This window comes from Bos javanicus, chromosome 9 (genome assembly GCF_032452875.1).
Source record: "Bos javanicus breed banteng chromosome 9, ARS-OSU_banteng_1.0, whole genome shotgun sequence".
NCBI lineage: Eukaryota > Metazoa > Chordata > Mammalia > Artiodactyla > Bovidae > Bos > Bos javanicus.
The window spans coordinates 38,608,275-38,634,736 of NC_083876.1; the positions used below are offsets into that span (position 1 = coordinate 38,608,275).

A 26,462-nucleotide genomic window follows, 5' to 3' on the forward strand; every position below is an offset into this window, starting at 1 on the left:
TCTAGTTTATTATCTGGTAAGGCCAATACCTTCTTGGTATTTAAAGGATTTTTAAGGGCCATATGGACTGCACTGAAGTTTTCAAAAATTTTCATCTATCCTCACTCATTTTTCCCCTTCCAGATACACTTAAAAGAAAAAAAGAATCCTCAGTAGAATTTTAATTGGAACTGTATTTGATTTATAGATGAATTTTAAGGAAATTAAAATCTTAACATTATTAAGTCTTTCCTCCTAGGAACATGGTCCATCTCTCCATTTTAACTTTTTTATTTATGATTCTCAGTGGAAATGTACAGTTTTTATATTTAGATTCCATTCCTTTTTAGGTTAACATGTGGTAGACACTGCCAGTGCTGTTCCCACCAAATACCTTTGGCATCCCCTATCTACTTTCCAAGGGCAGCTTCCTGGGCACCCCTGTGGCTCAAGAGAGGCCTTTTCTGGCCATAGGAGCCTAGTAGGACTGTTGGCAGGGCCAGCCAGAAATGTGGAGTTTATTTCCCTAAGAATAGCCTTTCACTAATGATGGTGGAGAGAGTTGGTGAGTAAACACCAGCTTCCTCTGCCTTCTGTTGTAACTCTGTCATGTGCTCACACTGTCTCCCCGAGGGTCTGCTAGGGGAACGCTCTATTTGCCCCCAGGAAAATCTAGCTTGATAATGTGCCCTCTACTGACATCCTTCCTGTCCCCATCTCCCATCCTCATTCCCAGACTGGGTCCCTGGGATCACTCTTCAATAAACGAGTCTACCATTCATCCTTTTCTAGAGGTCAGCTTTTAGGGGACACAAACCGAGAAATAATCCCGTATTATTTTTGGTTGCTATTGTAAAGGAGACATAAAATTATAATTTTTAATTAGCAATATAAGTTATTGATTTTGTCTATGGTTGAGATAGATCATCAATGCATATAACTCCATATTTAAACACAAGTTTTTGCCATGAAAAAAATAGTGTTAATTGCTTTACATATATGCTCTAATGTGCTGCAAATTACTGTATATATTACACAGATGTGTATGTTATACATACATATACATAACACTGTATATATTACACTGTTTTCTATATATAAACAGTGAATAGAGTTGTACTCACAACCCCATGTATACAGTATTTTAGGGGCGATTTGGAGAATTTTCAAGGGTGATTTTGGCTATGCACAACTCACTCACTGTTATTAGAACCTAACCTCATGATCTTTGGCAACTGACTTTTTTATTGAATTCACTTAATAGTTTCAATAGTGTTTCAATTGATTCTCTTGATCTTTCCAGGCAGACAACATCAACAGGAAATAATAAGAAGTTTGTCTCCTTTTCATTATTTATACATATCGTTTCTCCCCTGTGTTTTATTGCATATGCTAGAATTTTTAGAATAGTGTCATGTATTGGTGGTGAGGACTTCCCTGGTGGTCCAGTGGTTAAGAATCAGCCTGCCAATCCAGGAGATACAGGTTCTACCCCTGGTCCGAGAAGATTCCATATGTTGTGGAGCAACTAAGCCCATGTACCACAACTTCTGAGTTTGTGCTATAGAGCCCGTGAGCCACAACTACTGAAGCCTGAGGGCTCTCGAGCCTGCGCTCCGTAACAAAAGAAGCCACTGCAGTGAGAAGCCTGCACAACTAGAAAGTGGTTCCCCTGCTCACAGCAACCAAAGAGAGCCTGGGGGCAGCAGTGAAGACCCAGTGCAGCCAAAAAGTAATTAATTTTTTAAAAGTATCAGTGGTGAAAGCAATATTCTTGTATAATTTCATATTTGAGTAGAAATAAAATTATTTCTCTTTCTGTTGGGAGAGTGTGTGAGAAAGTGTGCTTTGTGAATACATACTGTGTATTCAAATGCAATACAATAAATGATCAATTAAATTGAATTCTAATAAATGATAAGTTGAATGCAGGAGGGGATAAATTTCAGTTTTACCCCAGTATGAGGTAAAACAAATCATTTCAGTAAACCATTCCTGGTAAACTCGATTCTCTTGGTTTAAAATAAGTATAATTTATATACCCTCAATTATAATTTATATATTGGAGATCTTCTCTGGTTGCTTAATTTTCATTGGACTTTTGATTCCTTGGTTCATATGAAGAGCACTGCTCCTTTAGGCTGGATTGAAACCTCCAAAAATCAGGGCAGTTGTCCTTGATTCATAAGATAGAAAAATTAATCTCTAGAATGTAAAAAGGATATGGGTTTCCATACCCACACTTGCCAAATTCACACACTCCACAATGCAGTGGGGGCATTTGTCACTTTTAAAATTTTGGCCTGGCATTCCACCTCCTCTCTTATTTGGGGAAGAATCTTATCATCTAAACTGGTTGGGGAGCAAGGTCTCATTATGCATGGAAGTTAAAGAAGCTGGATGCCCCTTCCCCACCTCTGCCTCCAGTCCCATCCCCCACAGACAGCTACTGTATGGCCAGCCTATTGGATGTTGCCACCCAGGAACTTGGATCTTCAGCAACTGAGAGAAGAATGAAGAGATAGCTTCAAATCCACCTCCAGGCTGAAGTCCCTGGCAGTGTGAAGGCCCTAACAGAGCTTTTTACCCATCCTCGGGCTTCCCAGGTGGCACTAGTGGTAAAGAACCCATCTGTGAATGCAGGAGACATAAGATGCGAGTTCAGTCCCTGGGTGGGGAAGATCCCCTAGGCGGGGAAATGGCAACCCACTCCAGTATTCTTGCCTGGAGAATCCCATGGACAGGAGCCTGGCAGGTTACTGTCCATGGGGTCACAAAGAGACAAGATTGAAGCGACATATCACAGCACAACACAACCCATCCTTTGATGTGTCCCTGGGTGGTGATTTTTGATTCCTGTCTGTTTTCTGAGCCTGGTCCTCAAATCTTGCAATTGATTTTGTGAGCATCCAATATCCTTTTAATCAATTCCTTTTCTGCTTAAATTAGACAGAATTAATTTCTAATGCTGCAACCAAGAACCTGATAGAACAATTTTCTCTTCCTTCTGTTCATTTTTCCCCTTGACGACCTGATAGAATATTTGAATTCTCAAAAGTGGCAAGACACATGTTGTAAAATTCTTGTCTCATGCAGGTATAGATCACTGAAGTAATTAGAAAGTTGAGACATTATCTTTGGGGGGTGGGGTAAGGATGACAACAGGCCATGACCAGAAAAAACAGCTGAATCATCAAGGGCACATTCTAGAAGCTCTACCAGTTGACACACACACACACACAGAACCTGCAGGCTGCATAGTGTAGCTCTTGAGTGTCTTCCCAGGGATGGCATGTCAGGCTCAGCTCACTCAGAGAAGATCAAGTCTAACCAACCTATGCCATGGATGACTGAAGGCTTCTGATCCAATTATCTGCACCAGGGTGGGGCTTCCTTGTGGCTCAACCATACAGGAGGAGCTTCAAACACCATCACTGCATACAGGAAAGTCAGGAAATAGATAAGAGTAAATAGTCAAGAAAGGGCCAGAGTGAGAGGTACAGCTAGTCAGGATGTAAAAGAAAGTGACAGGCCGCCTTATGACAAGAGAGCCTTCCTAGTTAGACCTCTACAAGGGTTCTGGTAGGAGATTTGCTGGAAGATAACTATATGAAATTAGAAGTCTTTCTATCTAGATACTGAAGGCCACTCAGGTCCATTGCCATACACTTAGACCACACCAGATGATAATCCACGCCTCCTTTGGAGAGTCAGGCAAAAAATTAAAGAAGACCATCTTCAATCACCACCACCCTTCCCACCCTCCCTATGGTCTGGTTGGGATATGGCCTCTCTTCCTCTGTAGAGTCAGCCCTTTCCAACAGGACCAGCTCCTGCAGTAATGACCCTGACCCACTGAGAGCACCCAACGTAGGTCCGTGGACCTGGGTTCTAAAACTTCATTCATAATAATGCCTGTTTATTCAGCCTGGTTGCCACCTTTTTAAGACGCTAGGGGGCTGGAGAGACACAAACTAAGTAGCCACACCCCCACAGGAGGAGCCACTGTCCACTTTGGACAAAACTTGACAAGACCAAGCTAGTATAAAAGTAGTGCCAGAATCCCAGCTTCAGAAGCTGGGCATGGCCTCTTTCGGAGGCAGGTTTAACACTACCTGTCCCCACCTCCTCCTGAGCTCAGGCTGGGTATTATATAGAGGGTCCTTCCTGTCACATGCGAGATTTTTCCCAGGACCATCACCTTACGACTCATGGCATGCTGTGGCCCCAAAACAGCGTAAATTTATTGGCTATGGTTGGACATCATAGATTTTAAACTATGTAGTTCTTTCCATTAGAACTTGATGGCAGAAGATGTCAGAAGAAGGGTTTCACAGTAAACCAGGTGTTCAGAGGTTAGCCTTGGGACATTTCCCAGGGGTCTCCTGCTTTCAAAGTTAAGCTTTTGGAGAATCATTCTTACAAGTCCCAAGAGGTCCATCAGAAGCTAGGAGGGTACTTGTGGGTGGATGAGAGCAGGAGACCTCCAACCCTCCTAGCCCTGGCAGGAGGCCTCTCTTAGATATCACCTCTGCGGCAAGAATTCTCCAAATGCGAGGGAAAAGAGCAGAGAAGAGGAGAAAGAGAAAAGGGAAAATTATAGTAGCAAAGCAAGAAAAAAAAATTTAAGTTTTATTTTACTGTTTCTTTGGTTATGCAAAAAGTTCAGAAAATCAGAAAAGATCAAAAATAAAGATAAACTGTAATTCGATAACTTGGAGAAAAATCACTGTTAACATTTTAATGTATGTACTTACATACTTTTCTATGAAAATGTAGAGACAAATTTTAAAATAGAGATAGAGATAAATTTTAAAATAATGGAGATAAATTTTAAAATAGAGATAAATTTTTAAATAATGGAATAAATATACATACCTACATGTACACATACCCATACGAATTCGCTGTCCACTTTTTTCTCTTAACACTTTATTGTGAAAATCTTTTCACATAAATAAATGGCATCATTATCATTTTCATGGGTACACAGTGTTCTATTATAGTGTAGTTTATACACCAAATCCCTTATTAACAGACATCTCGATTTTTCATCATTATAGACAATGTTCCAATTACTCACAACATAAGTGTATCTTTGCAAACTTGTTCCATTCTTTCCCAGAAGGAGAATTGCTATATCAAAGGTATGTACTTCTTTAAATAAAAAAAATTTTTATTGGACGATAATTGCTTTATAATATTGTGCTGGCTTCTGCCATACATCAAGTTGAATCAGCCTCAGGTACACATATATCCCCTCCCTCTTGAACCCCCCTCCCATCTCCCACCCCATCCCACCCCTGTAGGTTGTCACAGAGCACTGGGTGGAGCTCCCTGTGTCACACAGCAAGTTCCCACCGGCTATCTATTGTACATAGGGTAATGTATATGTTTCCATGCTGCTCTCTCAATTTGTTCCACCCTCTCCCTCCCCAAAGGGCTTTTCATAAATGTTACTAAGTTGTCCTCTAGAAGTGGTGTAATACCCATTAACATTTTCTCTGGCAGTGTGGGTATCCACTTCCCTACATCCTTTATGTCTTTGGCCAACTAGGTAGTTGAAAACACTGTATCTTTGCGTAGCTTTGATTACAAGCAGTGTTATATCTCTTTTCATGTTTACTGAAACCTGATAGTACTGATACCCTGAAAGTTGGTAAAGAATCTGCCTGCAATGCAGGAGACCCTGGTTCAATTTCTGGGTCAGGATGATCTGCTGGGGAAGGGATAGGCTACCCACTCCAGTATTCTTGGGCTTCCCTTGTGGCTCAGCTGGTAAACAATCCACCTGCAATTCAGGAGACCTGGGTTCGATCCCTGGGGTGGGAAGATCCCCTGGAGAAGGGAAAGGCTATCCACCCCAGTATTCTTGCCTAGAGAATTCCATGGGCTGTATAGTCCATGGGGTCGCAAAGAGTTGGACACAACTGAGACACTTTCACTTTCACCTTGTGGATGCACTTACTTTTCATGTGTTTTCAATCGAAGTATTTGTTTTTGCTTCCTGTGGATGTGTCAGCATTCTATATTAAGGATTCTTACCCTTGCTGTATATGTTGCTGTTGAGTTAACATTTAAGAGATTAAAACTGAAATGTAATTATCAAGCAAGACAACATTTCAACTAAATAAAATTTAAAAGAAGGAAAATGTTCCTTTAAAAACAAGAGAATAAGAAATTCAGTTGAGACAAAACAAAGCCCAGATAGGAAGAGGAAAATTGAAAGAAATAGAAAAATAACCAGTACCCGTCAAATCAAAGAGAATTTCTAGAACAATGTCTACATTCTAGTTTGTATATATTAAGCTGTCAGTAAGAAAACAGAATTGGGGCTTAGAGGACAATATGGCTTATCTCAGGAAGGCTAGGGGCAGTGCCATGGATCTTTAATCAAGGTCTGTGTAGAGACCAGCACAGTAGATCAAAATGGGGAATAGCATCCAAATCTTTCACAGTACTCGATATACTTGTTCAGACCATTAGCTAATCCTCCTAGGAGGCCAAATCCATTTAAATCCACATTTCAGAAGGGCAACAGATAGAAAGGTAGGTAAGGAAAGAATTACAAAAACAGGATGGAGTCTTGATGGGAGCAGGTTAATCTGTCATCTTAATTGCATTGTCTCTTCATTTTGTTCCCTAATTAGATCAAGGAGCTATTAGAGTTACAGACGCTAAGAAAGTGACTCCTCTTGAAGAAACCATAAACAATGAGATGCCTCACCCCACCGACTCCAGATTTCACGTAAGATAAATTGAACCTCACATGGAATTCCAAGGAGGGCTCTATCTCAAGAGTGGTTTTTCTGAGAGTACATGACATTATCCTTAAAAAGGAGGAAGGTACCCTTTCATGTCCATTTAGTCTTCAAACAAGTAGCGTGCATCAAATCAGTTTTACTATCTCCATTTTACATAATAACACTAAGGTCCAGGAAAGGTAAGTGATTTGTCCCATCAAGGTGCTGTCAACAGTGTGCAGTGTGGAGCTGGAATCAGAAACAATCTAGACTAGTGCTGTCCAGTAGAAATATAATGTGAGCCACATATGCCATTTTAAATTCTCTAGTAGACACATTAAAAAGTTAAAAGAAATAAGTGAATTAACTTTAATAATATATTTTATTTAGCACAATATATTCAGACTATTATCATCTTCACATGTAAATAATATAAAAATCATTTAGATGTTTTATATTTTTTATGCTAAATCTTTAAAATCCAATGTGTCTTTTACTTTTACAGGACATTTAAATTTGCACTAGTCACATATCAAAAATTCAAGTACATTTCAAGTGTGTAAGGGCCAGGTGTGGCTTTTGGTTACCACATTGGACAGCCTGGTTCTAGATCAGTGGTTTTCAAGGCCTGGTACCCAGACCAGGAGTGTCAGCATCACCTGGGAACTGTTACAAGTGCAAATTCTTGGGCTCCATTCCAAGTCTGCTGAATCAGACCCTCTGGGGGTGGAGATCACAAATCAGTGTTTTAACAAATCCCTTCTGGTAATTTTGATGCATGCTAAGGTTTAGAATCATTTGTTGCTGTTGTTCAGTTGCTAAGTTGTGTCTGACTCTGCGACCCCATGGACTGCAGCACGCCAGGCTGCCGTCTTCCACTATCTCCCAGAGTTTGTTCAAATTCATGTCCATAGAGTTGGTGATGCTATCTAACCATCTCACTCTCTGCCACTCCTTCTCCTTTTGCCTTCAATCTTTCTCAGCATCAGAGTCTTTTCTAATAAGTCAACTCTTTGTATCAGGTGGCCAAAATATTGGAGCTTCAGCTTCAGCATCATTGCTCTAGACAATTGCCTCTCCATTCCAATCCATATAAACCTAGGACAGCCATGGCAGGCTAGTACTGAGAAAGAGGAGCCTCTTCTCTTGAGATAAACAATTCTTGGCTAGATGAAGTTGGTGTTTTCTTGTATAGAAATCTTCTAGTCCTAGTTGTGTTCCATTTCTTGGGATTATGAAATGAATTATCAACATATAATTTAAATATGATTTCATTTAGTATTTTATTTAAGGAAGAAAGAAACCCAGTAATCACACTATACAATCACTTCAAATTTAGTTTTTAATTTCTCTTGTCCTCAGTTTCCTCATTTGTAAAATGAGGATTGTTTAACAAATGTTAGCAACTTTAAAAAGTATTGTGTACCTACTGTATAGCATAGGGAACTCTGCTCAGTACTCTGTAATGACCTATATGGGAAAAGAATCTAAAACAGTGGATATATGTACACGTATAACTGATTCACTTTGCTGTACAGCAGAAACTAACACATTGTAAATCAACTATACTCCAATAAAAATTAATTAAAAACAAACAAACAACCTCTTCCCCACCCAATATTGCACAGATTTCTCACGGGGAAGTTTCCATATAAATATATCTTAGTTTAATTTTTTTTAAGTACTATGTATTAAAAAGAAAAAAGGCAGAAAAAGTGACTGGTGTTTGAAAACTACAGTCAAAAACTTAGTGGAAAGGAAAGGTAATATTATAGATTTTGAACACAGAAGCAGATGCTAATTCACTTATATTTCTCAGAATGCTATATTTTGCTGAGGGGGCAGGGTAGGATTCTTGCCAAAATCATTAAGAAGAATGAATCTGAGCATGCCTTAGAGCAGAACTTTCAGTAAACAGGAATTACCTATAAAGAAAATCAGGAAGCTGAAGTGTTTGCTTTTTTTTTAATGAAGTTACATCCTGCCATAGAAATGCTGGATAGGAAATAAAGACTGATGCACTCCCAGTTGTATATTAAACCAGCTACTATTTCATCAAGGAAAATCTGAGCAAAAGGAAAAAAAAACCACGATAAAGCTGAATTCATGAGAAACCAATGGCTACAATTAAACATGCTTTTGGAAAAAACTATACAAACCCACTCTGTGATTGCAGATTCCTTAGTAGTCGCTTGCCGTCTCCACCCCTACTCGTATTTCCCTAATACTTCCTGCAGACTTTGCTTGTATATATATACATATATCAGAAGACTATAAATTCATCCTAATTTATTCCGTTTTATCCCCTTCCTTTTCTTCCTCTCCCTCCTTATAATTTACTAATAATATTAACTGTGCGTTTCCAGGTTTCTCTTTTTTCCGGGTTTCTGTGATGGGATTCTCCCTTGCTCCGCACTCTTCGGTTTGATCAGAGAAAACAATTTAATCATCCTAATAGTTTTCCAATGTATCCTCCCACCTTCAAACTAAAAGACAACAGAAAGGAAAGACAGCCCTTTCTCAAGGCAGGTTCCCATGGTTTTGAGGGAATGGCAGATGCCTTTCTGCAGTAGCAGCTGCAACCTTCTCCAAAGCTGAAACTGCAGCTCACACTCTCCTCTTATTTCCTTACCCTAACCCACTACCTCAAGTCCACGTAAACCTTAAAAAACACACACTCACAACTCCTCCAATCTAGCATCCTCTCTCACACCCTTACACCACACGCACGCCAGGATGCCCAATGCCACGGGAACTCTCTGCCCACTCGGTGGCCCCACCCATCGCCGCCCCGCCCCCGCTCCAATCACCAATGGTCGCCACCCGCTGCTCCCGAGGGGCTCGTTGATTGGACAGTGGAGCCTGCCACTCTAGCGGGGCCTCCCGCCCTCCCTCACTCCCCGCTGGGGCTGGAGGGGCTGGAGCATCAGCGCGAGTAGCTCGGAGCAGCCGCGGCAGCGGCGGCGCGTCGTTGCAGTTGCGCCATCTGTCAGGAGCGGAGCCGGCGGGGAGGGGGCTGCCGCGGGAGAGGAGGAGGGGTCGCCGCGAGCCGAAGGCCGCCGAGACCCGCCCGCCCACCGGCCGTGGGAGTAGAGGAGAGGCTGCCCTCGGAGCCGCGCGTCCATCACCGCCCCGGCGCGCGGCGCTTCACCCCGCGCACCGAGGGCTCCCCAGGCGCACACAAAGCCGCCGCCCGCGCCTGGGAGGGATCCGGTCGCCGGGCCGGGGACACCCGGCGCCGCCCCCTGGGCACTCTCAGAAGGCCCACCGACTCCCGGGCCCGCCGAGCAACCACCGGAGCCGCTTCGGCCGCGCCGGAGGAGGCGGGGAGTGGACCATGTGAATGGGCTCCGGAGCCTGAGCGCAGCGCAGGTAAGCGGCCGGGGATGCGCCGCGGGGCCGCGGGGATGCTGCGGAGATGCGGGCCGCGGGCGCCCAGCGCAGCGCCGCCCCCGCCGCGGGGCCCGGCGCTGCAGTCTCTGGGCCATCGCCGCCTCTGGGGCTCCCCGCGGGGCTGCCGGGGAGTTGGCCTCGCTTGGAGTCTTCCTGTGGTCGCTCCGGAGGACACTTCTGCGGGCTGCAGCCCCGAGGTAGCGCAGGGTTGGGGGGTCCATTTCCTCAGGGTGTGAATAGGAATTGGCTTGGGGGATGGCTAGGCTGGCCCAGACTCCGCCTCCGCCCTCTTTTCGGGGCCCCCCGCGGGGACCCGGGCTGTGTGTGTTGTTTTAATGTCAGGGATGATGTAATCACTTAATAATTGATGCCCCGTGCTGCTTCCCTCCCCACCCCACTCCACCCCTGCCCCACTCCTCCACCTCTCGGCCTCCTCCTCCTGTGGCCGTCGCCTTTCCCATCGCATCCTCCAGCTTATTTCTGGCACCTCCCTTGCACTTCCCCCATCCTCCCCTCCACTCTTCCTGTGCCACCACCCACCCTTCCCCAGTCCCCCGTGCTGGAGCCTTAGCTCCTCTTCCTCTGACCCCTCCACCCCTCCAGCTCCCTCAGGCTCCTTTCTCCTTCCTTCTCAGCTCGCTGGATTTCCTCTCTACTTCCCTAGATCGATGACTGTTTTTGTTTGGTCGCCTCCCCTCTCTTATCTCTGCGGCCACAGGCGGAGGGGACTGAGCCAGAAAGAGGCCACCAAGCTTGGGCCCCGGCGGAGATTTGCTGGGACTGAGTGAGAAGAGGGATAATAAAATCACCCTTCTTGCCCCTCCTCCCACCAATAAATCACACAGACTCGCTGGGTGTGTGTGTGTGTATGTGTGTGTGTGACACAAAGAGCCCTTTCAGTGCACAGAGAGGAGACGCACAAAGTGCCCAAGGATGGGCGCGATGCTTCTTGTTTCTCTTCCCTGGGGCTTCCCTTTTGCTCAGATAAAGCAGTTGATCTTCTCTCTGAGAGTCTTTCCTGCCACATTTACCAAAAAATAAAAGGCCCCAGATGCAGGGTGGCAGGTGCTGGCGTTTTGCTGTATTCATGGACCGGTAGTGTTGACTGGCGGCTGCAGTACTTCTTAGATTGAAGGGGGAATTGATTTCAGCTGTCTGAAGAGTTGCTTTACTCTCAGGGTAGCACCCTCCCTTGCCCAGTTTTAACTCCCTTTCATGGTAGGGGGTAGGATACATGGGTGTGGGAGAGGGAGAATTTTGTTTCCAAAAGAGAGTTATATTGATGTTTGCTAGGAGTGAGGCAGCCTAACTTGCTTCTCTCAAGTCTAAGGAAGACTGAAGTCATTTGAAATGAAGTCTTGTCCACCCAGTGATGGTTGTTTCACCCTTGTATTTAAATAAGCTCCTGGGGACATTGCTAACACAGCAGTAAGTCGGGATTTGGAAGACCACTGGGGACTGTGTCTCTCTTCCCTGCTTCAGGGTAGCCTTCAGACGCCCACTTCCTTCCTCTCACCGCCAAGCCACTGCTGTACTTTCCACCCTTTGTGCTTTTTCTTCCAAGTCCCTGCCCCTCTGTCCCTCGGGTCCTGTGCTTTCAGACGAAGGGACTCACAGATTTTTGGAGGAAGTGGTTTTGTTAACTGTCTCAGGTGTTGGAGGCACTTAGCTATGAGCGAAAGATGTGGAGAGTCTTTTGCCTGATCTCTTAAACCATCTGCTTGATGTTCCTCTTGAAAAGGAAATGTAAATGTAAGTCTGGGGGCTTAATGTTCCATTCTGTAAGCCAGTGACTGTTACGTGCTTAATCAATAACGTCAAAACTTAGGTCGAACCCATTGATTCCTAAGAGCATGGCTCTTTGACTATTATAATAGAACTGTCTCAAGTTCTTCAAGAATTTTATTAGAGAAGAATTGTTATGGTTCATTAAACATTTACTCCTGCACTTTCTAAGGACATTCATCTTGGAACATTTTATATTAAAAAAAAAAGCAAAAGGGTTAATGAGGGTAGTGTTAAAAACAAAACAAAACAAAGCGTTGTTTGTTTGGCCAAACCCAGGAAAGAAAGTGCACAATAAGCTCACACTCTGTTGACTGAGTTCAAGAGAGTGATGAGGTTGAATGTGAACAAATGCATATTCTGCTTTCTGTACTTTTATTCTCTGCTTTCTCCTGGGTCTGAAATCTCCTAACCCCATCTGATTTGCTTGGGTTCTGTTAAACCTAGGGCCCAGCTCAAAAGTCTTCTACTCTGGGATGCTTTCTCCTCCTTTCCCCTTCAAGCAAATCACCATGCCTCCAATTTTGTTTTCATACTTCAGCAGCTGACATTATGGTTGGCACGTGTCTATTTCCATCATTACTTGATCAACACACTGAAAGAAGGAACCTGGTCTTGTTTCAACAAATGTGTTGGGTCTTTGGTATGTGCTAAGCACCTGGCTTAATTAGGCTAATATTAGCAGCTATAACAAATAGGCCTGCAAAAATATAATGACTCAGAAGTAATAGATGTTTATTATTCCTCATGTAATAGTTCAAAATGGGTATTTCTGATCAGTGGGTGACTTTCCTCTATGCAGTAATTCTGGGCTCCAAATTCCACCATGCCTTGGTGCTCCATTGCAATCTGCTTTCAGCTGGCAGAAGTACAAAAGAGAGAGTAGAGGGGATGCACCCACTTTTTATTTGCCCTGGCCTGGAAATGACACCCATCACTTATGCTTACATACTTTACTTGAGGGCTAGTTAAATGGCCACATTAAACTGCAAGGGATCCTGGGAAATAGTTATCATATGACCAGAAACAAAGTCAAGAAGATATGTGTTTGGGGCCAGCAACTTTGCTATATGTCACAACTCAGGTGGTGCAAGTGGGAAAGAATCTGCCTGCCATTGCAGAAGACATAAGAGATTGAACCTGGGTTCAAGCCCTGGGTTGGGAAGATCCCCTGGAGAAGGAAATGGCAACCCACTCCAGTATTCTTGCCAGGAAAATTCCTCGAACAGAGGAGCCTGGTGGGCTATAGTCCATGGGTCGCAAAAAGTCAGAGCACACACACACACTTTTGCTATGCGGTGCTGCTCAACAAGGCAAAGTCCTTCAAGGACTCTGTAGGTTAATGAGAATTAAATGGAAACCTAGAGCCTTTACCCATTATTGCCTTCATTCTTTTGCTATATGCCAGATTTTTGATTTTACAAGTTCAGACCTTCACATTTTAAACGTGTTTCCAAAAACCTTGGTTTTTTGTCGATTCTAGTAGCCACTTCCCACCCAGTTATTCCTTGTAATACAGTGATCTGATGGCTACGGTACTGACTTTGATGTGGCTCTCCAGTACCACCTTTGTTGGCCTAGATGGTTATCTGCTGATTTTAGACTTCCCGAATGGCCAGGAGAGTCTTTAGAAATCACAGTCCTACCTTCTCTAATTGGAAGAGGAAATGAAAGAGACTCTAGAGGAGAAAGTTTTTTCCCCAGGCCATGTTCATGGGAAGGGAGCCTCACCTGCCCAGCTCTTCAGTCCTGACAGGGTCCCCTCCAACCCGCAGATGTCTTTAGTGGGTGGGTGACTGTGAGCCCTGCATCTTCCATGGGATTAAGTGAGCTCCCAGAGCCAGGTGAATCACTAGTATTTTGGATAGCCCCTGTTCTCCACAGGCCTCCCCAGGAGCAATTCTGTCTGTACTAGTCATCAGACTTAGTAATGCACATACTTTTGCTATGTTGTGGTTTAGTCACTAAATCGTGTCCAACTCTTTGGTACCCCACGGACTAGCCCGCCAGGCTCCTCTCTCCATGGAATTTCCCAAGCAAGAATACTGGAGTGGGTTGCCATTTCCTTCTCCATTTTTTTTTTTTTTTTTTTTTTGCCCCTGTGTGTATGCTATAAACAGTTCCTTATATTCATCAGTTCTGTAGACATTAGCCCAATATCTTATTGTGTGCAAGGCACTGGAAGATAGGATTATGAAAATGAATACTTCTGCTGTCCTTGCTGTTTAGGAGCTTAGTCTGCTAGAGGAGATAAAAATAATACATAATAGCTAGTTTTATTGAGCATTTACTATATGCCAAACACTGTTTAAGCTCTAATCTTAATAATGGTATGAACAGCTGAAACTAATATAGTATCGTAAATCAACTATTGCTGTTGTTGTTTAGTTGCTAAGTTGTGTCCAACTGTCTTGCAACCTCCTGGACCGTAGCCTGCCAGGCTCCTCTGTCCATGAGATTTTCCAGGCAAGAGTACTGGAGCAGTTTTCTATTTCCTACTCCAGGGGATCTTCCCAAACCAGGGAGTGAACCTGTGTCTCCTGCATTGGCAGGCAGATTCTTTATCACTGAGCCACCTGGAAGCCTAACTATACTTCAGGGTTGTTTTTATATGAGGTAGTTTTGCTTACAATCTCCATTTTACATATGGAAAGTGAAACAAAGGACGTTAAATAACTGACTCAAGATCATACACGGCTGGTAAGCAGTAGAGTCAGGATTCAGGTCCAGTTAGTTTGGTCTCAAAGCCTTTGCTCTTAGCCACAAGGCAGTATGCAAGATCACGAGGCAGTATGCAAGATAATACATATGGACACAATGATGATATTGATTAAAATGTGTTACATGCCATAACAGAGGGTGGCATAAATACTTTAGAATTGGATTCTTTTGGTTGTTGGGAATCATAACTTTATGCTTAAATAAAAAATAAAATGTCAATTCCTATTGCCATTCTTTCCATTTTAGACCCTTGTGCTAACCTATGAAATTAAAAAAAAAAATCTAAAAATGGGAAAGCAAAGCATGTTGATTCTGGAACTACTTTTACTCAGTGTAACTCTCTATTTTAGGAGGGATCCTTCTGTGGCCCACAGATAGGTCTGTAAGAGTTTGTAAATCGTCCTACATATTTACTCATTAAGCAACATTCATTCATTGTATCTACCATTTGCCAGACATTGAACTAGATGTCTCAGGGACAGAGAGTTGTAATCCTGCCTAAGGAACTGCCTGAGGAAGGCTCTGACCACAGTGATAACTGCCATGATTCTGGGTCTACAAGGCAGCATGAACTCCACAGGGAGGTAGGAAATTGGGGTGGCCAGGCAGAGAAAGCCAGAGGAGGAACTGGCCATTTGAGTGCTGTGTGAAGGCCATTGGCCTGGAAGGAGAAGCCGAGGATGCAGATGCACAGACTTTAGGAAAGTGAAAGTGAAAGTCAGTCATGTCCGACTCTTTGCAATCCCAAGGAATTCTCCAGGCCAGAATACTGGAATGGGTAGCCTTTCCCTTCTCCAGAGGATCTTCCTAACCCAGGGATTGAACCCTGGTCTCCCACATTGCCGGCAGATTCTTTACCAGCTGAGCCACCAGGTAAGCCCAAGAATACTGGAGTGGGTAGCCTATCCCTTCTCCACAGTGTCTTCCCAACCTAGGAATCGAACTGGGGTCTCCTGCATTGCAGGCGGATTCTTTACCAACTAAGCTATCAGGGAAGCCTGACTTTTTAGGTAACTGTAAGTAATTTAGGGTGAGCAGGGGCGGTAGAGGGAGAAGATGAGACTGGTGGGAAAATTGAGAACGTTCTTAAAAGTACTTTGTCTAGAAATGCTGTTTAAGAGTTGCAAGTAGAGATGCCGCTTTGGTCTGATTTGTTTTATGAAGATCTGTTTGGCCACAGTGTGGGCTGTTGACCAGAGGTGGTCAACATCTATGTAGCTAAGGTAGTTATGGAAACTCAGATGAGCCATAGATGGAGTGCTGCACAGAATTGGGGATGGAACAAGAGAGACAGAATAAGAGAGGGTGAGACAGTATCTTGTGAGGCTGCGGGGAGGCAGAAGGGGGGTCCTTGAGAGTAGGTGAAGAAAGACCTGCAAACAAGCAGTGCAGTAAGAACAGGGAGCGAGTGTTTTAATGATGACTTTTATCATGGACACTTTGAACTTTCAGGTCAAGGTATCTTGTAGGCAGTTGAATAGATGGGTCTGGATTGAGGTATAAGGTATAAATCAGATATAAATCTGTTAGCATATTACAAAATACTGGGAGCTGTGGATATGGACAGTATCAGTGAGGAAGAGTGTTGAATGGACCGGGGGAGCAGAGGTGCCCAGGCCCCAAATGAGAGAGGTGCAGCCAGAGGATTGGGCTGGCCGAGGAGGGAGGGGGCCCTGATCCACAGCAGGGGAGGGCTATGCCCCGGACGTTAAGCAGGATTGAGAATGAAAAATGCAGTTGGGTGTTGTATCCAGCCAGAGCAGTGTGACCATAGAAATCAAAAACTCTGCTGCTCCCCAGACCAAGGTAGAAACATGTAGCAAAACCCAGAGAGCATAGAACCATAAGGGACTTAGAGATCATGTAGTCCAGCTGATCCATTTCACTTGTGAGGGAAAATGAGAACCCAGAGTGGCTGACTAACTTGTCCAAGATGGCAAAGTCATCACGTAAAGCCAGGTTTCAACCCTTTCAGCCCGGGTGAGGGGTGTGAGCCTGGTGCAACCCCTTCCAGCTGGGCCCAGTTACCTAATCTTTTTGTGCCTCCCCATCTTCACCTTTAGAATGAGTTCCTACTTCAGAGGCTTGTTGGGAGGAGTCAATGAGTTGATCCATGTAAAGCACTAAGTAAAGTATCCCACATATAGAAAAGCAATGTGTATGCTGCTGTTAATACATATATAGATGTATATATCTATACATCTATACATACACACATGTGTATCTATACATACACATAACTCACATACATCTAACTCACATATCCCTTAGGGAAGGGATGAAAATGTATTGTGTACAGAAAAGGAGATTTTGAACATTTTAGAAAGATTTGAGTGATTGTCAGTTCTGAGTCAAGAACTATTGGAAAACATAGGAAATTAGTTGAAATAGTATGATGGGAAAACGGCATTTTTAGTAAGTCTTCTTAAGAAACGCAAAGCCTTTCTATTGTTGAGAATAGAAAACATAAAAGTGCTTTGAAGTTAGCCCTATAAAAGAATGTCTTTGTTTTTAACCAGAATTTTACCCTATCTACAATGTGCGGGTGTGTCCCTTGAGTTTGACTGTAGAAGTCACCATGACTTTCTGAAGGTAGAATAAACTCCAGAGTAGGAAAAAACCCCGCAAGTTATGAATTTCATGCACTTGGTTCCTATGAAAAAAGGGTGATTTGGGTTATTTAGAGAATTATAATTTTTTTCCAGTGATTCTAGTTGAGCAGATCTAATTTTTAGCTACTAAAACACATGAGAAGCCTGAACAGTATTATCCAAATGGACTTGGGTGACATGGAGTTCAGACAGCTTCCAAATAAGTGGCACTCTGGACTTGATTAGAACACAGTAATCCTGGAAGGGTATAAATTGAATGGATTTATGGTCTAATAAAAACATGGGAAGAAAAGATAATGCTTACTGACTCATGAAACTTTAACAGCGTTTGCAAGACTCTGAGTTGTAATATTTGGATGAGAGTGTTTTCCCATCCGTCTTGGCCTGCTTCCTGAATGACCCGCGTCGTGCCTCGCTTAGGGCGTGAAACAGATTCAGGAGCTCTTGGGTGCAGAGGTCGTCATTACCTGTTCTGCCTTGTCCCCACCCCCCCACCCCGTGTCCTCAGGCAGCACCCATTGGTTTGAGCAAATGTGTATTGAGCACCCATTGACTGTAAGTTTGAGGGAGGGAAAAATAAGATGTGGGCAAGTTTTAGCCCATTGCTAATTTCAATTCAGAAGGCCTTTTCTGAGAACTGTGTTTTTCTGATCTGTATTCCTATCTCTGTGATAGTATAAAAAAGCACACAGCACCCCAACACCACTCACCCCTCCCTAAATACACCAGAATGATAATCATACCTGCCTTTATTATTGAATCCCGGAGGCCTAAAATGCTTTACATACAGTAATTTACTTAGTCATCACAACTAGACGAGGCAGGTGTTACCCCGATTGGTCAAATGGGAAGATTGAGGCTCAGAAAAGTAATATGCCCATTGTCACACAGCTAATTACTAGAGAAGCCAGGTCTGTCTGGCTCCTAAACTCACACCTGATCCAAAACTGTTCCTTGTTCCCTGTGTACTTTCAAACCTTGTTGCTTTTGCCTTGCAGTTACTTCTGTGTTAGGTTTTGGGGGACAGGAAAAGTACCTTTGCCCTCAAGGAAGCCCCGCTTCTTCTGATGACTTCATGAAGACTTACCTTCTGGGAAGCCCCTGTTGATCCTATTTTGGGGCTCCGTGGCACTTGGTTACCACCTCGTCATCACCCTTGTCACAGCCTGACTTATAAAGCAGAGTGGGTCAGCTGGGTTGGACAGTAGGAAGATACTGGCCTTTATTCCTGACTTGGGAGCTCTTTGGAAGTCAGACTGTGTTTTATTCGTGGTTGACTTGCCAACTCAACACCTAGCACGATTTCATGATGTACTGTTATTATTCCCATTTAACAAATAGGGAAACTGAGGCCTGGAGGTGTGGTGATTTGGTCAGGATCACACAACTAGTAAGCAGAGCTGGGCTCTGAACCCAGGCAGTCAGTCTGATCCAGAACCAATGTTCTTAAATGCTAAATTGTTCCATCTCTCCAACGAGATTACAAACTGTGAGGCTAGAGGCAGCACCCACCACCTCCTAGCCCAGTACTTGACAGCTCATACACAGTAAAGATAGGCCTTCTTCTTTCTTCCATCCACCCTGGCAGGGAGACAAACAGGAAACGTCAACCCAGGGCTTAACTCATGATAAGGAAAGGGCTTTGGGGCCTTGGTTACATGACTGTTCTCTGAGGATCTTAGAGAATGCGTAGTCCCAGGCCCGGTTCTGACTCAGTAGGTATGAGGTGAGCAGGGTTAACCCTGACATCTTTTCTATATGTGAGAATTGCCCTGAGGATGGAACCCATCAGGGAGGTGGCTTCTGAAAGATGAGGAACGAAGCAGAATGACTCTGAGCCACAGTGGTGGGAGCTGGCTGCTGAAGGGGTAGAAAATCATCCATCAGAGGCAGAGGGAAGTGAGCCCAGGGGAGGCTGGGGATCAGAAATCCGCCACAGAAAGAGCTCTTACCTTGTGTTTTTTAAGATTTCTAAGTACCTGCTCCTTTTGAATGTGCTGGTGGGATTTCATCTGATGCAAACACTTTCATTTTCTTCAGAGCTTCCATCTTTGAGGTACCCAAAAATAGTAGGCTTTTCATGGAGTTGTATAAGGATTCCATCTGCTTTATACTGAAAAGTAGGGCTTTAATGGAAAATTAAAAATGAGTCAGATCGCCTTTCCCACAACAAAGCCCAGGGCGCTTTTCCCAACCTTTTCTTCTTCTAATCCTCAGAAAAAGTTACTGAATCTATATTTCTGTGAAATTCTGCCCAATTTAAATTCTACTGAAAAGGCAAATAAAACACCAATGAGTTCCTTCATTGCCACACATTGTAGTATCTGTTTGGAAGCAATAACAATTTTAAATGTTGTCACGTGTAAAATTTGATTTTTATTTCAGTTTCAATTTTATTCCAGAAATTGTGTGATATGTTGCACATGCACGTAAGGATATTTGAAAAATACTAATTTATCTTAAAGGTTTCTCTTGTTTGCTCTCAGAGTTTGGAGGGGTTCACCTTTTTGTCTAGTTTATTGTCTGACCTCCTAAAAGTATAAACAGCCCCTCATCATTTTCTGATACAGGGCCTGAATTGTCACACTCTGTCTTTCTGTATCTTTTATCACTGTTTCCTGCTTGAAAACGCCAGTTCTCTGGCTTTGTTTTGTGTGCACCTTTGCCTGATCGATATTCTCTTGATATGTCCTTCACTCTCCTGTTGTTTGCAAATAATGATTCCAGCTGCTTCATCCTATGCTTTCTAGTTGAGGATGTGTTCCTGATGTGAGGAATCCAAGGAGCAGAGAATTTTTGTGACTTGCCCATGGTCAGTACATCCAGTTCCTCCTTTAGTTTAGACTAGAATCCAGCTCTGCAGAAAGCAATGGCACCCCATTCCAATACTCTTGCCTGGAAAATCCCATGGATGGAGGAGCCTGGTAGGCCGCAGTCCGTGGAGTCGCTACAAGTCGGACATGACTGAGCGACTTCACTTTCACTTTTCACTTTCATGCATTGGAGAAGGAAATGGCAACCCACTCCAGTGTTCTTGCCTGGAGAATCCCAGGGACGGGGGAGCCTGGTGGGCTGCCGTCTATGGGGTCACACAGAGTCGGACACGATTGAAACGACTTAGCAGCAGCAGCAGCAGCAGAATCCAGGTCTCCCGGAAATCTGTATATGTGGGTCCCATCTTCTCAACAGACCATGGCCTCATATGATGGGATTTTTTGGTCTCCCTGTAGCTCGTAGCTCACTGTCATTCATAGTGTAGATGCTCAGCAGGTGTCTATTCAGATAGATTCTGGGGGCAGGGCACTGGAATCTGTAGCTAGTTTCCTGGCCATCTGCTGGCATCTTCTTGGATATTGAGCTTCTGTAGTCTCTGATGGCATTAGGTTCACTCTCTATAGACCCGTGTGACTTAGGTTTGGGACTGTGCTATACTGTTTTAGGAACCACCATTGTCTTCTGACAGTGGTGTGTGCTTAAAGCTCTTTTGTCCATAATCTTTAGCTTTTTGTTAAAAATTTAGGGTGGTCAGGAAAACAGTTACTTCCTTGCCCTCTGTCATCAGGTTTTCATCAACAGGATTTTCACTAAAAAAAAAAAAAAAAGATGTTACCAACAGTGCCTAATGACATCCAAGACCAGGGAAAAATGCAGAATGTTTCAAAATCTGGAGGAAACTGGAAAAATATGACAGTGAGTGATGGAGGAGGCAAGAGTGGCAGAATGGACTACAGGGCTGGGCCTGAAAGCCTGTGGGGCTGCATGAAACCCAGCAATGGCTACGCGGGTGCCATCTCTGCATGCATTCATTTTGTTCACTTGGCATAGCTGAAGAATCTCTTTAGCGGGGAAGGAGGGTTCCATCTTAGACTTTAGGTCCTCCAGAGTAATGATTTAACACTGTATCCCAACCACAGCTTCTGTATAGCCTTCAAAAGAGTGATTGACAATAAGCCTTACAAAATGTTTTCCACGGTTGTGGGGAGCGATTGCTTGAGTCATTTCTGTGACATAAGACACAACAGCACAACAGGCGATGTTTGTCAGCCCCGCATTAAGCGTCTTCTCAGCTGCCTGTGAAAAGCTCTCTGTGATTCTTCATTAATGGCTTCCCCTGCCTAGCCCTCACCTGGATGCCAGGTTTAATGTATCCGAGGGAGAGCCTTAAAAACACATTCTGTGGCGACGGACCACTGCTGTGGCAAAGAGGGGAAGGGGCGGACCGCATGCTTCACTGTCGTTTGAAATGCCATTATGGTCTTTGGAAAGCGGTAGTGGACTTTTTTTGCTTCCTTCACTATGCACTGTCTATGATTTCAGAGCTTTTCCTGCCCGCCTCCCCACTGCCACAACTACCACCTTAAATGTCGGAGATCACACACCACTAACAAAATGCACTTTCCCCTTGGCGAGCCTGTAATGTCACCACTTCATGTATTTATCCAGTTTGTTCCTGTTTAGTCACTCTGGTACATGTCAATGTCAATATTGTCTATTTTCAGTAGCAAGCTTCTAGAAGGCTGAAAGCACACCTCATTTAATTTGCTTTGTGCCATGAAACACGACACGGAACTGTGCATTTATTAAGTGCTTGTTGATTTTGATTCTATGCTTCAAGTCTGGTAGGTCCTACGGCTGTTCTCAGTACTTCTGGAATGAGATGCATCTTGAGTAAATTTTCTTCTTGCAGATAACACATCACATCCAGTGCATCTATAGATCCTCAGAGTCCTGTGTTAGAATCCAGATTTTGGTTGCACGTAATGTTTTAGGATCCATCTTTTGTTTTACCCCCTTGGGTGAAGATGCAATGATCCCAGCTTCTAATTCTGTTAGCAGGTTAGGGCCAAAGCACAGATAGTATGCCATGCTACACCCTTCTTTTCATAGAAGTGTGGTTGACCATATCATTCTCAGTGTTTTATGGTTATTATTTCAACAGATTCTTGATTTCAAACTGCTGAGAGGTGAAGGTAGTTCTCTATGAGGGTAAGAACTGCTCAGTGAAGGCTGATGAGGTGTGATTTAAGAACCTATAAGGACTACAGTGTCAGGAGAAGAACCACATACCTCTGTGGGTGTCAGTAGCTCCTGGGAGATTTGGGTCAGTTTATGCATGTGTGTGTGCTCAGTTGCTTCGGTTGTGTCCAACTCTTTGCAACCCCATGGACTGTAGCCCACCAGGCTTCTCTGTCCATGGGATTCTCCAGGCAAGAATACTGGAGTGGGTTGTCAATCCCTCCTCCAAGGGATCTTCCCAACCCAGGGATCAAACCTGCGTCTCCTGTGTCTCCTGCGTTGCAGGTGGATTCTTTACTGCTGAGCCACCAGAGAACTGTGGTGCTGGAGAAGACTCTTGAGAGTCCCTTGGACTTCAAGGGGATCAAACCAGCCAGTCCTAAAGGAAACCAATCCTAAATATTCCTTGGAAGGACTAATGCTAAAGCTGAAGCTCCAGTACTTTGCGAAGAGCCAACTCATTAGAAAAGATCCTGATACTGGGAAAGATTGAAGGCAGGAGGAGAAGGGGATGACAGAGGACAGGATGGTTGGATGGCATCACTGATTTAATGGACATAAGTTTGAATAAGCTTCAGGAGATGGTGAAGGGCAGGGAAGCCTGGCATGCTTCAGTCCATGGGGTCGCAAAGAGTCGAACATGACTGAGTAACTGAACAACAGCAATCACCACCAGGGACGCCCCCCTGGTCAGTTCACACCTGAGTGCAATGCAGGGAGGATTGGTGCTTGGAAAACTGCAGCCCCAAACAGTCTCTGATTGTACCTCAGCCCACCTATACCACAGGGAGAAGAGTCCAGTGTAGCAAAGTATTAAGAGTCCCCCATTTAGAGTGGCCCAAGGAGAGGCCCAGCGCCCTCCCTTGATCTCACATCCCTGCCTGTGACAGAGGTCATCTCCAGGGGTGAAAGACCCCAGCCTCCACCCCCACAGCAAGGCGCCCATGTGCTTGAGATACAGAATGGTCACCGTGGGAGGAACCTTGCTTGTGCTCCCCTGAGCCAGAACATGCAGAAATGATCCACTAGAGGACCATTAAGCAGAGAAGGAGCCCTTGTATTAATTTCCTCTGGCTGCTGTAACAAATGACCATGTACCAGGTGGCTTAAAACAGTAGAACGTTTCCTTTCACAGTTCTGGGAGCCAGAGGTCTTGAAATGAAGGTGTCAGCAGGATTGGTTCTTTATAGAGAGTCTGAGGAAGACTCTGAGTCCCATGCCTCTTTCCTAGCTTCCAGTGGCTGCCAGCAACCTTTGACTTTCTTTGGCTTGTAGACCCATTAGTACACTTTTTACCCTCATCTTCACATACCTTCTCCTCTCAGTGTCTTTATGTGGCCTTCTCTTGTAAATAGGACACTTGTCACTGGTTTAGGTTCCACCCTAATCCAGGATGATCTCATCTAGAGATCCTTACCTTAATTACATCTCAAAGACCCTTTTCCCATATAAGGTCACATTTCCAGGTTTCAGGTGGACATATTTTGGAGGCCACCATTCAACCCACCATAGCCCTCAAAGGGACAGCTATTAGCAGTAACCTGGGAGGAGAAAGAAAAATAAGAAAGGTATTGCAAGTTTGAATGCCTACAAAAAAATAGGCACAGTACTTTATGTGTGTGATTTTAAACTATTGCTGTAAGATGGGTGAAGCTAACAGTGAAGGAAGTTCAAAATCATGGAGTGTCCTGAAAAACTTTTCAGTAAAATTGAAGGCTGAGCCGTCATCCAAGGTTGGAAGATTTGGAGATGGGAGGAGACTTGGAGAATACAGAAAAAACCAAACAGCCAGGAAAATATAGAATAATGTGTTAATAGATTAAAAAGTATTGCAGAGAAGTAGGGAAGCCCCTTTGGAATTTGTGTTTTTAACGGGTCCTTTTAGCCCAGTTTTATGACTGCTTAGTAGTACTTGTCCTTGCCTGGAGAATCCCAGGGACGGGGGAGCCTGGTGGACTGCTGTCTATGGGGTTGCACAGGGTCGGACACGACTGAAGCGACTTAGCAGCAGCAGCAGCAGCAGTAGTACTTGTCACTTGGGAATGGAAAGTCTGACCTGTGGTGACCTAGAGTTGAAAGTTGGTTTGAATAGTCAAATGAGGAGGATGCTCCAAGAGATTAAAGAAAGCGTCAGTTGAATTAGCTGAAAGGGCTTCCCAGGTGGTATTCATGGTAAAAAATCTGCCTGCCAAAGGAGGTGATGCAGAAGAGATGGGTTCGATCTCTGGGTCGGGAAGATCCCCTAGAGTAGGAAATGGCAACCTGCTCCAGTATTCTTGCCTGGAAAATTTCATGGACAAAGGAGCCTGGAGAGCTACAATCCATGGGGTTGCAAAGAGTTAGACGTGACTGAGCATCCAGAGAAGGTAATGGCTGGATAGGGGAGTCAGCTGGAACTGGGATGATGGATAAGGCAAGGGAGGGTCCAGGGTTTTATGGATGGGTGAACACAGTGGGTATGGAGGAGACGCAAGGGCCTTCTCACCCTGGAAGAAGAAACCTAGGAGGTGGAGAGTTCCGAATGATGCCAAACCAGGTGGCTTCCTGTTGAATGGATCTATTCAACAGTAGAATAGACAGTAAGGACAATAATTCTTATATAAAGAATTCAAGAAAATGAAAGTCATAGTCCCCTTTTTGCCCTTGCTTCAAATTATGTATAAATGGTGTCTCTAGAGAAATGGCATGTTAGTCCGTTGCACGTTTAACAAATCCTGGATGAGTGTTCTGGGACCCCTGAGACCTTGCATTATGACCAGCCAGCTTAGTGGGGATAATATTTTGAACTGGTATTCAATTTACTTTCCCTTCCTTTTAATTCTTGTTGCCCTGGGAGTCTCCCCCATTGAGCCGAAGGATTCCATTACTTCAGGGGGAGGACAGAGTATGGCCTAAGACAAAGAAGACATTGTTTGGCTTCTGACTTCCAAAACAGGACCTTGAAGCCTGTTTCAGCGACCAGAGTTAGCCCAGGCCTTCGTTTAAGAGAGGCAGGCTTTGTTAGCAGAAAATGATTTGTGGATTCCGAGGAGCTGGGTCTCAGAGGAGGTGGCGTGTATTGTATAGAGAGGCTGCCAGCGGGAGGAAATGCCTTCCTGGGTTGGAGGATGGAGGTGGCAGAGGTTTGGAGGAGACTCGATGTCCCCTGCTCCAGGAGAATCTGCAGGGAGAGATCATGTGTACCCTGCACCCCTACCTGGAACTCTGGAAGGAAGCCACAATGGAGTGGACCCTGCCCTGGGGCACATTTAGGCAGAAACAGCCCTGAGCTGATATCCCTTCCCTCTATTTCCCAAAGCTTATACATGGCATAGGAGAAATCCCAACAATCCTTGGACAGCTGTGGAGGTGCTGTGAGAGCTGGGCGGGGGCATCCCAGGGTCAGGACGAAGAGGGCACAGAATAAACTGGGTCAGTCCCACTGCTGAGGACTGGCTGGGATTGGGGCAGCAGATTTCCACCAATCACGTCAGCAGAACCAGGCCAGCTCGCAGAACAAAGGGATGAGACATCCCAAGGAGGCCAGTGAGGGCTTGGAGGGCAGGGTGGAGACCAGGTCCTCACCCCATCATGTGGGGGTCTGTAATCAGCCCCTTGGGGAAGGAGGGAGAGGGAAGGAACACAGCCCTGAGAGGCAATCTGAGATGAGCTCAATTTGACTAATTGCCCTGAAGGAGCGAAATTTTTAAATCTGAAGAGCAAGTTGTCTTGCAGTAGCAAGATGTTTTTTTTTTTTTTTTCCTATGGTAGGCAGAAATGCAGTGGTCATGATCAAGTTGAAATCAGCTATGAAAAATGTGCACAGCTGGGTAGTGATTATAAATTGCAAACCTTGCATATTGCATTTGAGCTGTTTTAACAGGATGATGGTGGTGATGATGGCGACAATGGTGATGGTGGCAAATTTGCCTACGTGTATTCTTGTAGTATACTCTTCCCTTTGTGTAAATTGTGGCTTAGTCTACCTGTACTTGGTTCATTCTGGGCAAGAAGTGGAAAGATCTGTGCTCTCAAGGACGATCAGAGTTGTCCACCGGGTATTCCAAAGTTTAGTGAAGATTGGGACTTTCCATGGTTTAACTAGTGGCACTTCTTCTCAGGGTCCTCGGTTGCCATGGAGTCAGGTCAGTGGAAAGTATTAGAATTTCAGGCTTTTCTCTCATGAACTCGGCTGTGATGCTGGAGACTAGAAGATCATTTTTACTGGGTGTGA

The 26,462-nt window shown here is 44.4% G+C and overlaps 1 protein-coding gene across 4 annotated transcripts in view; it reads left to right on the forward strand.

Moving 5' to 3' along the window:
- Positions 1-10,004: 10,004 nt before the first annotated feature.
- The window catches only part of FYN (FYN proto-oncogene, Src family tyrosine kinase), a 212,451-nt gene continuing 195,993 nt past the window's right edge, over positions 10,005-26,462 (forward strand). For 3 of the 4 annotated variants that reach the window (XM_061428667.1, XM_061428671.1, XM_061428672.1), the window contains exon 1: positions 10,005-10,094. The gene's annotated coding sequence lies outside the window, so the exon portion shown is untranslated. The remainder of the gene's footprint in view (positions 10,095-26,462) is intronic. The other variant, XM_061428668.1, reaches the window with a different exon arrangement.